This window comes from Pseudophryne corroboree, chromosome 3 (assembly GCF_028390025.1).
Source record: "Pseudophryne corroboree isolate aPseCor3 chromosome 3, aPseCor3.hap2, whole genome shotgun sequence".
NCBI classification, from domain to species: Eukaryota; Metazoa; Chordata; class Amphibia; order Anura; family Myobatrachidae; genus Pseudophryne; species Pseudophryne corroboree.
Window position 1 is genome coordinate 112,287,509 of NC_086446.1, and position 6,054 is coordinate 112,293,562.

Below are 6,054 nucleotides of genomic sequence, written 5' to 3' on the forward strand. Positions count from 1 at the left end.
AATCTACAGCCACACCACACTGAATACGCCCAATCTCATCTGATCTTGTTAGCTAAGCAGTGTTGGGCCTGGTTAGTACTTGGATGGGAGACCACCTGGGAATACAAGGTGCTGTAGATATTTTTATACTGCCAACACCGTTCTGTTGATGCATTCCATTTTCAAACGTATTCATTTATGAACCAGTAGTTAGAAGTAGAAAAGTTCTAACAGAAACCATAAAGCTCATCTACAGCCACACCACACTGAATACGCCCAATCTCATCTGATCTTGGAAGCTAAGCAGTGTTGGGCCTGGTTAGTACTTGGATGGGAGACCACCTGGGAATACGAGGTGCTGTAGATATTTTTATACTACCAACACCATTCTGTTGATGCATTCCATTTTAAAACGTATTCATTTATGAACCAGTAGTTAGAAGTAGAAAAGTTCTAACAGAAACCAGAAAGTTCATCTACAGCAACACCACACTGGATACGCCCAATGTCATCTGATCTTGGAAGTTAAGCAGTGTTGGGCCTGGTTAGTACTTGGATGGGAGACCACCTGGGAATACGAGGTGCTGTAGATATTTTTATACTACCAACACCATTCTGTTGATGCATTCCATTTTAAAACGTATTCATTTATGAACCAGTAGTTAGAAGTAGAAAAGTTCTAACAGAAACCAGAAAGTTCATCTACAGCAACACCACACTGGATACGCCCAATCTCATCTGATCTTGTTAGCTAAGCAGTGTTGGGCCTGGTTAGTACTTGGATGGGAGACCACCTGGGAATACAAGGTGCTGTAGATATTTTTATACTGCCAACACCGTTCTGTTGATGCATTCCATTTTAAAACGTATTCATTTATGAACCAGTAGTTAGAAGTAGAAAAGTTCTAACAGAAACCAGAAAGTTCATTTACAGCAACACCACACTGGATACGCCCAATCTCATCTGATCTTGGAAGCTAAGCAGTGTTGGGCCTGGTTAGTACTTGGATGGGAGACCACCTGGGAATACAAGGTGCTGTAGATATTTTTATACTGCCAACACCGTTCTGTTGATGCATTCCATTTTCAAACGTATTCATTTATGAACCGGTAGTTAGAAGTAGAAAAGTTATAACAGAAACCATAAAGCTCATCTACAGCCACACCACACTGAATACGCCCAATCTCATCTGATCTTGGAAGCTAAGCAGTGTTGGGCCTGGTTAGTACTTGGATGGGAGACCACCTGGGAATACGAGGTGCTGTAGATATTTTTATACTACCAACACCATTCTGTTGATGCATTCCATTTTAAAATGTATTCATTTATGAACCAGTAGTTAGAAGTAGAAAAGTTCTAACAGAAACCAGAAAGTTCATCTACAGCAACACCACACTGGATACGCCCAATCTCATCTGATCTTGTTAGCTAAGCAGTGTTGGGCCTGGTTAGTACTTGGATGGGAGACCACCTGGGAATACAAAGTGCTGTAGATATTTTTATACTGCCAACACCGTTCTGTTGATGCATTCCATTTTCAAATGTATTCATTTATGAACCAGTAGTTAGAAGTAGAAAAGTTCAAACAGAAACCACAAAGCTAATCTACAGCCACACCACACTGAATACGCCCAATCTCATCTGATCTTGGAAGCTAAGCAGTGTTGGGCCTGGTTAGTACTTGGATGGGAGACCACCTGGGAATACAAGGTGCTGTAGATATTTTTATACTGCCAACACCGTTCTGTTGATGCATTCCATTTTAAAACGTATTCATTTATGAACCAGTAGTTAGAAGTAGAAAAGTTCTAACAGAAACCAGAAAGTTCATCTACAGCAACACCACACTGGATACGCCCAATCTCATCTGATCTTGTTAGCTAAGCAGTGTTGGGCTTGGTTAGTACTTGGATGGGAGACCACCTGGGAATACAAGGTGCTGTAGATATTTTTATACTGCCAACACCGTTCTGTTGATGCATTCCATTTTCAAACGTATTCATTTATGAACCAGTAGTTAGAAGTAGAAAAGTTCTAACAGAAACCATAAAGCTCATCTACAGCCACACCACACTGAATACGCCCAATCTCATCTGATCTTGGAAGCTAAGCAGTGTTGGGCCTGGTTAGTACTTGGATGGGAGACCACCTGGGAATACGAGGTGCTGTAGATATTTTTTATACTACCAACACCATTCTGTTGATGCATTCCATTTTAAAACGTATTCATTTATGAACCAGTAGTTAGAAGTAGAAAAGTTCTAACAGAAACCAGAAAGTTCATCTACAGCAACACCACACTGGATGCGCCCAATCTCATCTGATCTTGTTAGCTAAGCAGTGTTGGGCCTGGATAGTACTTGGATGGGAGACCACCTGGGAATACAAGGTGCTGTAGATATTTTTATAATGCCAACACCGTTCTGTTGATGCATTCCATTTTCAAATGTATTCATTTATGAACCAGTAGTTAGAAGTAGAAAAGTTCAAACAGAAACCACAAAGCTAATCTACAGCCACACCACACTGAATACGCCCAATCTCATCTGATCTTGGAAGCTAAGCAGTGTTGGGCCTGGTTAGTACTTGGATGGGAGACCACCTGGGAATACAAGGTGCTGTAGATATTTTTATACTGCCAACACCGTTCTGTTGATGCATTCCATTTTAAAACGTATTCATTTATGAACCAGTAGTTAGAAGTAGAAAAGTTCTAACAGAAACCAGAAAGTTCATCTACAGCAACACCACACTGGATACGCCCAATCTCATCTGATCTTGGAAGCTAAGCAGTGTTGGACCTGGTTAGTACTTGGATGGGAGACCACCTGGGAATACGAGGTGCTGTAGATATTTTTATACTACCAACACCATTCTGTTGATGCATTCCATTTTAAAACGTATTCATTTATGAACCAGTAGTTAGAAGTAGAAAAGTTCTAACAGAAACCAGAAAGTTCATCTACAGCAACACCACACTGGATACGCCCAATCTCATCTGATCTTGTTAGCTAAGCAGTGTTGGGCCTGGTTAGTACTTGGATGGGAGACCACCTGGGAATACAAGGTGCTGTAGATATTTTTATACTGCCAACACCGTTCTGTTGATGCATTCCATTTTAAAACGTATTCATTTATGAACCAGTAGTTAGAAGTAGAAAAGTTCTAACAGAAACCAGAAAGTTCATCTACAGCAACACCACACTGGTTACGCCCAATCTCATCTGATCTTGGAAGCTAAGCAGTGTTGGGCCTGGTTAGTACTTGTATGGGAGACCACCTGGGAATACAAGGTGCTGTAGATATTTTTATACTGCCAACACCGTTCTGTTGATGCATTCCATTTTCAAACGTATTCATTTATGAACCAGTAGTTAGAAGTAGAAAAGTTCTAACAGAAACCACAAAGCTCATCTACAGCCACACCACACTGAATACGCCCAATCTCATCTGATCTTGGAAGTTAAGCAGTGTTGGGCCTGGTTAGTACTTGGATGGGAGACCACCTGGGAATACAAGGTGCTGTAGATATTTTTATACTACCAACACCGTTCTGTTGATGCATTCACTTTTAAAACGTATTCATTTATGAACCAGTAGTTAGAAGTAGAAAAGTTCTAACAGAAACCAGAAAGTTCATCTACAGCAACACCACACTGGATACGCCCAATCTCATCTGATCTTGTTAGCTAAGCAGTGTTGGGCCTGGTTAGTACTTGGATGGGAGACCACCTGGGAATACAATTTGCTGTAGATATTTTTATACTGCCAACACCGTTCTGTTGATGCATTCCATTTTCAAACGTATTCATTTATGAACCAGTAGTTAGAAGTAGAAAAGTTCTAACAGAAACCATAAAGCTCATCTACAGCCACACCACACTGAATACGCCCAATCTCATCTGATCTTGGAAGCTAAGCAGTGTTGGGCCTGGTTAGTACTTGGATGGGAGACCACCTGGGAATACGAGGTGCTGTAGATATTTTTATACTACCAACACCATTCTGTTGATGCATTCCATTTTAAAACGTATTCATTTATGAACCAGTAGTTAGAAGTAGAAAAGTTCTAACAGAAACCAGAAAGTTCATCTACAGCAACACTACACTGGATACGCCCAATCTCATCTGATCTTGTTAGCTAAGCAGTGTTGGGCCTGGTTAGTACTTGGATGGGAGACCACCTGGGAATACAAGGTGCTGTAGATATTTTTATACTGCCAACACCGTTCTGTTGATGCATTCCATTTTCAAACGTATTCATTTATGAACCAGTAGTTAGAAGTAGAAAAGTTCTAACAGAAACCATAAAGCTCATCTACAGCCACACCACACTGAATACGCCCAATCTCATCTGATCTTGGAAGTTAAGCAGTGTTGGGCCTGGTTAGTACTTGGATGGGAGACCACCTGGGAATACGAGGTGCTGTAGATATTTTTATACTACCAACACCATTCTGTTGATGCATTCCATTTTAAAACGTATTCATTTATGAACCAGTAGTTAGAAGTAGAAAAGTTCTAAAAGAAACCAGAAAGTTCATCTACAGCAACACTACACTGGATACGCCCAATCTCATCTGATCTTGTTAGCTAAGCAGTGTTGGGCCTGGTTAGTACTTGGATGGGAGACCACCTGGGAATACAAGGTGCTGTAGATATTTTTATACTGCCAACACCGTTCTGTTGATGCATTCCATTTTCAAATGTATTCATTTATGAACCAGTAGTTAGAAGTAGAAAAGTTCAAACAGAAACCACAAAGCTAATCTACAGCCACACCACACTGAATACGCCCAATCTCATCTGATCTTGGAAGCTAAGCAGTGTTGGGCCTGGTTAGTACTTGGATGGGAGACCACCTGGAAATACAAGGTGCTGTAGATATTTTTATACTGCCAACACCGTTCTGTTGATGCATTCCATTTTCAAACGTATTCATTTATGAACCAGTAGTTAGAAGTAGAAAAGTTCTAACAGAAACCACAAAGCTCATCTACAGCCACACCACACTGAATACGCCCAATCTCATCTGATCTTGGAAGTTAAGCAGTGTTGGGCCTGGTTAGTACTTGGATGGGAGACCACCTGGGAATACAAGGTGCTGTAGATATTTTTATACTACCAACACCGTTCTGTTGATGCATTCCATTTTAAAACGTATTCATTTATGAACCAGTAGTTAGAAGTAGAAAAGTTCTAACAGAAACCAGAAAGTTCATCTACAGCAACACCACACTGGATACGCCCAATCTCATCTGATCTTGTTAGCTAAGCAGTGTTGGGCCTGGTTAGTACTTGGATGGGAGACCACCTGGGAATACAAGGTGCTGTAGATATTTTTATACTGCCAACACCGTTCTGTTGATGCATTCCATTTTCAAATGTATTCATTTATGAACCAGTAGTTAGAAGTAGAAAAGTTCAAACAAAAACCACAAAGCTAATCTACAGCCACACCACACTGGATACGCCCAATCTCATCTGATCTTGGAAGCTAAGCAGTGTTGGGCCTGGTTAGTACTTGGATGGGAGATCACCTGGGAATACAAGGTGCTGTAGATATTTTTATACTGCCAACACCGTTCTGTTGATGCATTCCATTTTAAAACGTATTCATTTATGAACCAGTAGTTAGAAGTAGAAAAGTTCTAACAGAAACCATAAAGCTCATCTACAGCCACACCACACTGAATACGCCCAATCTCATCTGATCTTGGAAGCTAAGCAGTGTTGGGCCTGGTTAGTACTTGGATGGGAGACCACCTGGGAATACGAGGTGCTGTAGATATTTTTATACTACCAACACCATTCTGTTGATGCATTCCATTTTAAAACGTATTCATTTATGAACCAGTAGTTAGAAGTAGAAAAGTTCTAACAGAAACCAGAAAGTTCATCTACAGCAACACCACACTGGATACGCCCAATCTCATCTGATCTTGGAATCTAAGCAGTGTTGGGCCTGGTTAGTACTTGGATGGGAGACCACCTGGGAATACAAGGTGCTGTAGATATTTTTATACTGCCAACACCGTTCTGTTGATGCATTCCATTTTAAAACGTATTCATTT

General features: G+C 40.7%; 22 non-coding genes and 5 pseudogenes across 22 annotated transcripts; all 27 read left to right on the plus strand.

Annotated features, from left to right (window-relative positions):
- The first annotated feature begins 1 nt into the window (after position 1).
- Positions 2 to 120, plus strand: LOC135069628 (5S ribosomal RNA). The gene has a single exon (XR_010255806.1). It is a non-coding gene; the product is annotated as a 5S ribosomal RNA (ribosomal RNA).
- A 107-nt stretch (positions 121 to 227) lies between these two features.
- Positions 228 to 346, plus strand: LOC134900259 (5S ribosomal RNA). Its single transcript, XR_010173776.1, has one exon. It is a non-coding gene; the product is annotated as a 5S ribosomal RNA (ribosomal RNA).
- A 107-nt stretch (positions 347 to 453) lies between these two features.
- Positions 454 to 572, plus strand: LOC135070636 (5S ribosomal RNA). Its single transcript, XR_010256792.1, has one exon. It is a non-coding gene; the product is annotated as a 5S ribosomal RNA (ribosomal RNA).
- Positions 573 to 679: 107 nt separating this feature from the next.
- Positions 680 to 798, plus strand: LOC134886773 (5S ribosomal RNA). The gene has a single exon (XR_010170848.1). It is a non-coding gene; the product is annotated as a 5S ribosomal RNA (ribosomal RNA).
- A 107-nt stretch (positions 799 to 905) lies between these two features.
- Positions 906 to 1,024, plus strand: LOC135063524 (5S ribosomal RNA). The gene has a single exon (XR_010249852.1). It is a non-coding gene; the product is annotated as a 5S ribosomal RNA (ribosomal RNA).
- Positions 1,025 to 1,131: 107 nt separating this feature from the next.
- Positions 1,132 to 1,250, plus strand: LOC134900270 (5S ribosomal RNA). Its single transcript, XR_010173787.1, has one exon. It is a non-coding gene; the product is annotated as a 5S ribosomal RNA (ribosomal RNA).
- A 107-nt stretch (positions 1,251 to 1,357) lies between these two features.
- On the plus strand, positions 1,358 to 1,476 carry LOC134892069 (5S ribosomal RNA; annotated as a pseudogene).
- Positions 1,477 to 1,583: 107 nt separating this feature from the next.
- On the plus strand, positions 1,584 to 1,702 carry LOC135060395 (5S ribosomal RNA). Its single transcript, XR_010246789.1, has one exon. It is a non-coding gene; the product is annotated as a 5S ribosomal RNA (ribosomal RNA).
- A 107-nt stretch (positions 1,703 to 1,809) lies between these two features.
- LOC134889172 (5S ribosomal RNA) lies at positions 1,810 to 1,928 on the plus strand (annotated as a pseudogene).
- A 107-nt stretch (positions 1,929 to 2,035) lies between these two features.
- On the plus strand, positions 2,036 to 2,154 carry LOC134900282 (5S ribosomal RNA). Its single transcript, XR_010173798.1, has one exon. It is a non-coding gene; the product is annotated as a 5S ribosomal RNA (ribosomal RNA).
- Positions 2,155 to 2,262: 108 nt separating this feature from the next.
- On the plus strand, positions 2,263 to 2,381 carry LOC134886309 (5S ribosomal RNA). Its single transcript, XR_010170396.1, has one exon. It is a non-coding gene; the product is annotated as a 5S ribosomal RNA (ribosomal RNA).
- A 107-nt stretch (positions 2,382 to 2,488) lies between these two features.
- Positions 2,489 to 2,607, plus strand: LOC135060406 (5S ribosomal RNA). The gene has a single exon (XR_010246800.1). It is a non-coding gene; the product is annotated as a 5S ribosomal RNA (ribosomal RNA).
- A 107-nt stretch (positions 2,608 to 2,714) lies between these two features.
- On the plus strand, positions 2,715 to 2,833 carry LOC135062909 (5S ribosomal RNA). The gene has a single exon (XR_010249252.1). It is a non-coding gene; the product is annotated as a 5S ribosomal RNA (ribosomal RNA).
- Positions 2,834 to 2,940: 107 nt separating this feature from the next.
- Positions 2,941 to 3,059, plus strand: LOC134886774 (5S ribosomal RNA). Its single transcript, XR_010170849.1, has one exon. It is a non-coding gene; the product is annotated as a 5S ribosomal RNA (ribosomal RNA).
- Positions 3,060 to 3,166: 107 nt separating this feature from the next.
- Positions 3,167 to 3,285, plus strand: LOC135069074 (5S ribosomal RNA). Its single transcript, XR_010255265.1, has one exon. It is a non-coding gene; the product is annotated as a 5S ribosomal RNA (ribosomal RNA).
- Positions 3,286 to 3,392: 107 nt separating this feature from the next.
- Positions 3,393 to 3,511, plus strand: LOC134891974 (5S ribosomal RNA). The gene has a single exon (XR_010171519.1). It is a non-coding gene; the product is annotated as a 5S ribosomal RNA (ribosomal RNA).
- Positions 3,512 to 3,618: 107 nt separating this feature from the next.
- On the plus strand, positions 3,619 to 3,737 carry LOC134894940 (5S ribosomal RNA; annotated as a pseudogene).
- Positions 3,738 to 3,844: 107 nt separating this feature from the next.
- Positions 3,845 to 3,963, plus strand: LOC134900294 (5S ribosomal RNA). The gene has a single exon (XR_010173809.1). It is a non-coding gene; the product is annotated as a 5S ribosomal RNA (ribosomal RNA).
- Positions 3,964 to 4,070: 107 nt separating this feature from the next.
- Positions 4,071 to 4,189, plus strand: LOC134890249 (5S ribosomal RNA; annotated as a pseudogene).
- A 107-nt stretch (positions 4,190 to 4,296) lies between these two features.
- LOC134901627 (5S ribosomal RNA) lies at positions 4,297 to 4,415 on the plus strand. The gene has a single exon (XR_010175114.1). It is a non-coding gene; the product is annotated as a 5S ribosomal RNA (ribosomal RNA).
- A 107-nt stretch (positions 4,416 to 4,522) lies between these two features.
- On the plus strand, positions 4,523 to 4,641 carry LOC134890250 (5S ribosomal RNA; annotated as a pseudogene).
- Positions 4,642 to 4,748: 107 nt separating this feature from the next.
- On the plus strand, positions 4,749 to 4,867 carry LOC135063437 (5S ribosomal RNA). The gene has a single exon (XR_010249769.1). It is a non-coding gene; the product is annotated as a 5S ribosomal RNA (ribosomal RNA).
- A 107-nt stretch (positions 4,868 to 4,974) lies between these two features.
- LOC134892091 (5S ribosomal RNA) lies at positions 4,975 to 5,093 on the plus strand. Its single transcript, XR_010171531.1, has one exon. It is a non-coding gene; the product is annotated as a 5S ribosomal RNA (ribosomal RNA).
- Positions 5,094 to 5,200: 107 nt separating this feature from the next.
- On the plus strand, positions 5,201 to 5,319 carry LOC134886775 (5S ribosomal RNA). Its single transcript, XR_010170850.1, has one exon. It is a non-coding gene; the product is annotated as a 5S ribosomal RNA (ribosomal RNA).
- Positions 5,320 to 5,426: 107 nt separating this feature from the next.
- On the plus strand, positions 5,427 to 5,545 carry LOC135061564 (5S ribosomal RNA). The gene has a single exon (XR_010247942.1). It is a non-coding gene; the product is annotated as a 5S ribosomal RNA (ribosomal RNA).
- A 107-nt stretch (positions 5,546 to 5,652) lies between these two features.
- On the plus strand, positions 5,653 to 5,771 carry LOC134900306 (5S ribosomal RNA). The gene has a single exon (XR_010173820.1). It is a non-coding gene; the product is annotated as a 5S ribosomal RNA (ribosomal RNA).
- A 107-nt stretch (positions 5,772 to 5,878) lies between these two features.
- Positions 5,879 to 5,997, plus strand: LOC135070825 (5S ribosomal RNA). The gene has a single exon (XR_010256976.1). It is a non-coding gene; the product is annotated as a 5S ribosomal RNA (ribosomal RNA).
- Positions 5,998 to 6,054: the final 57 nt, after the last annotated feature.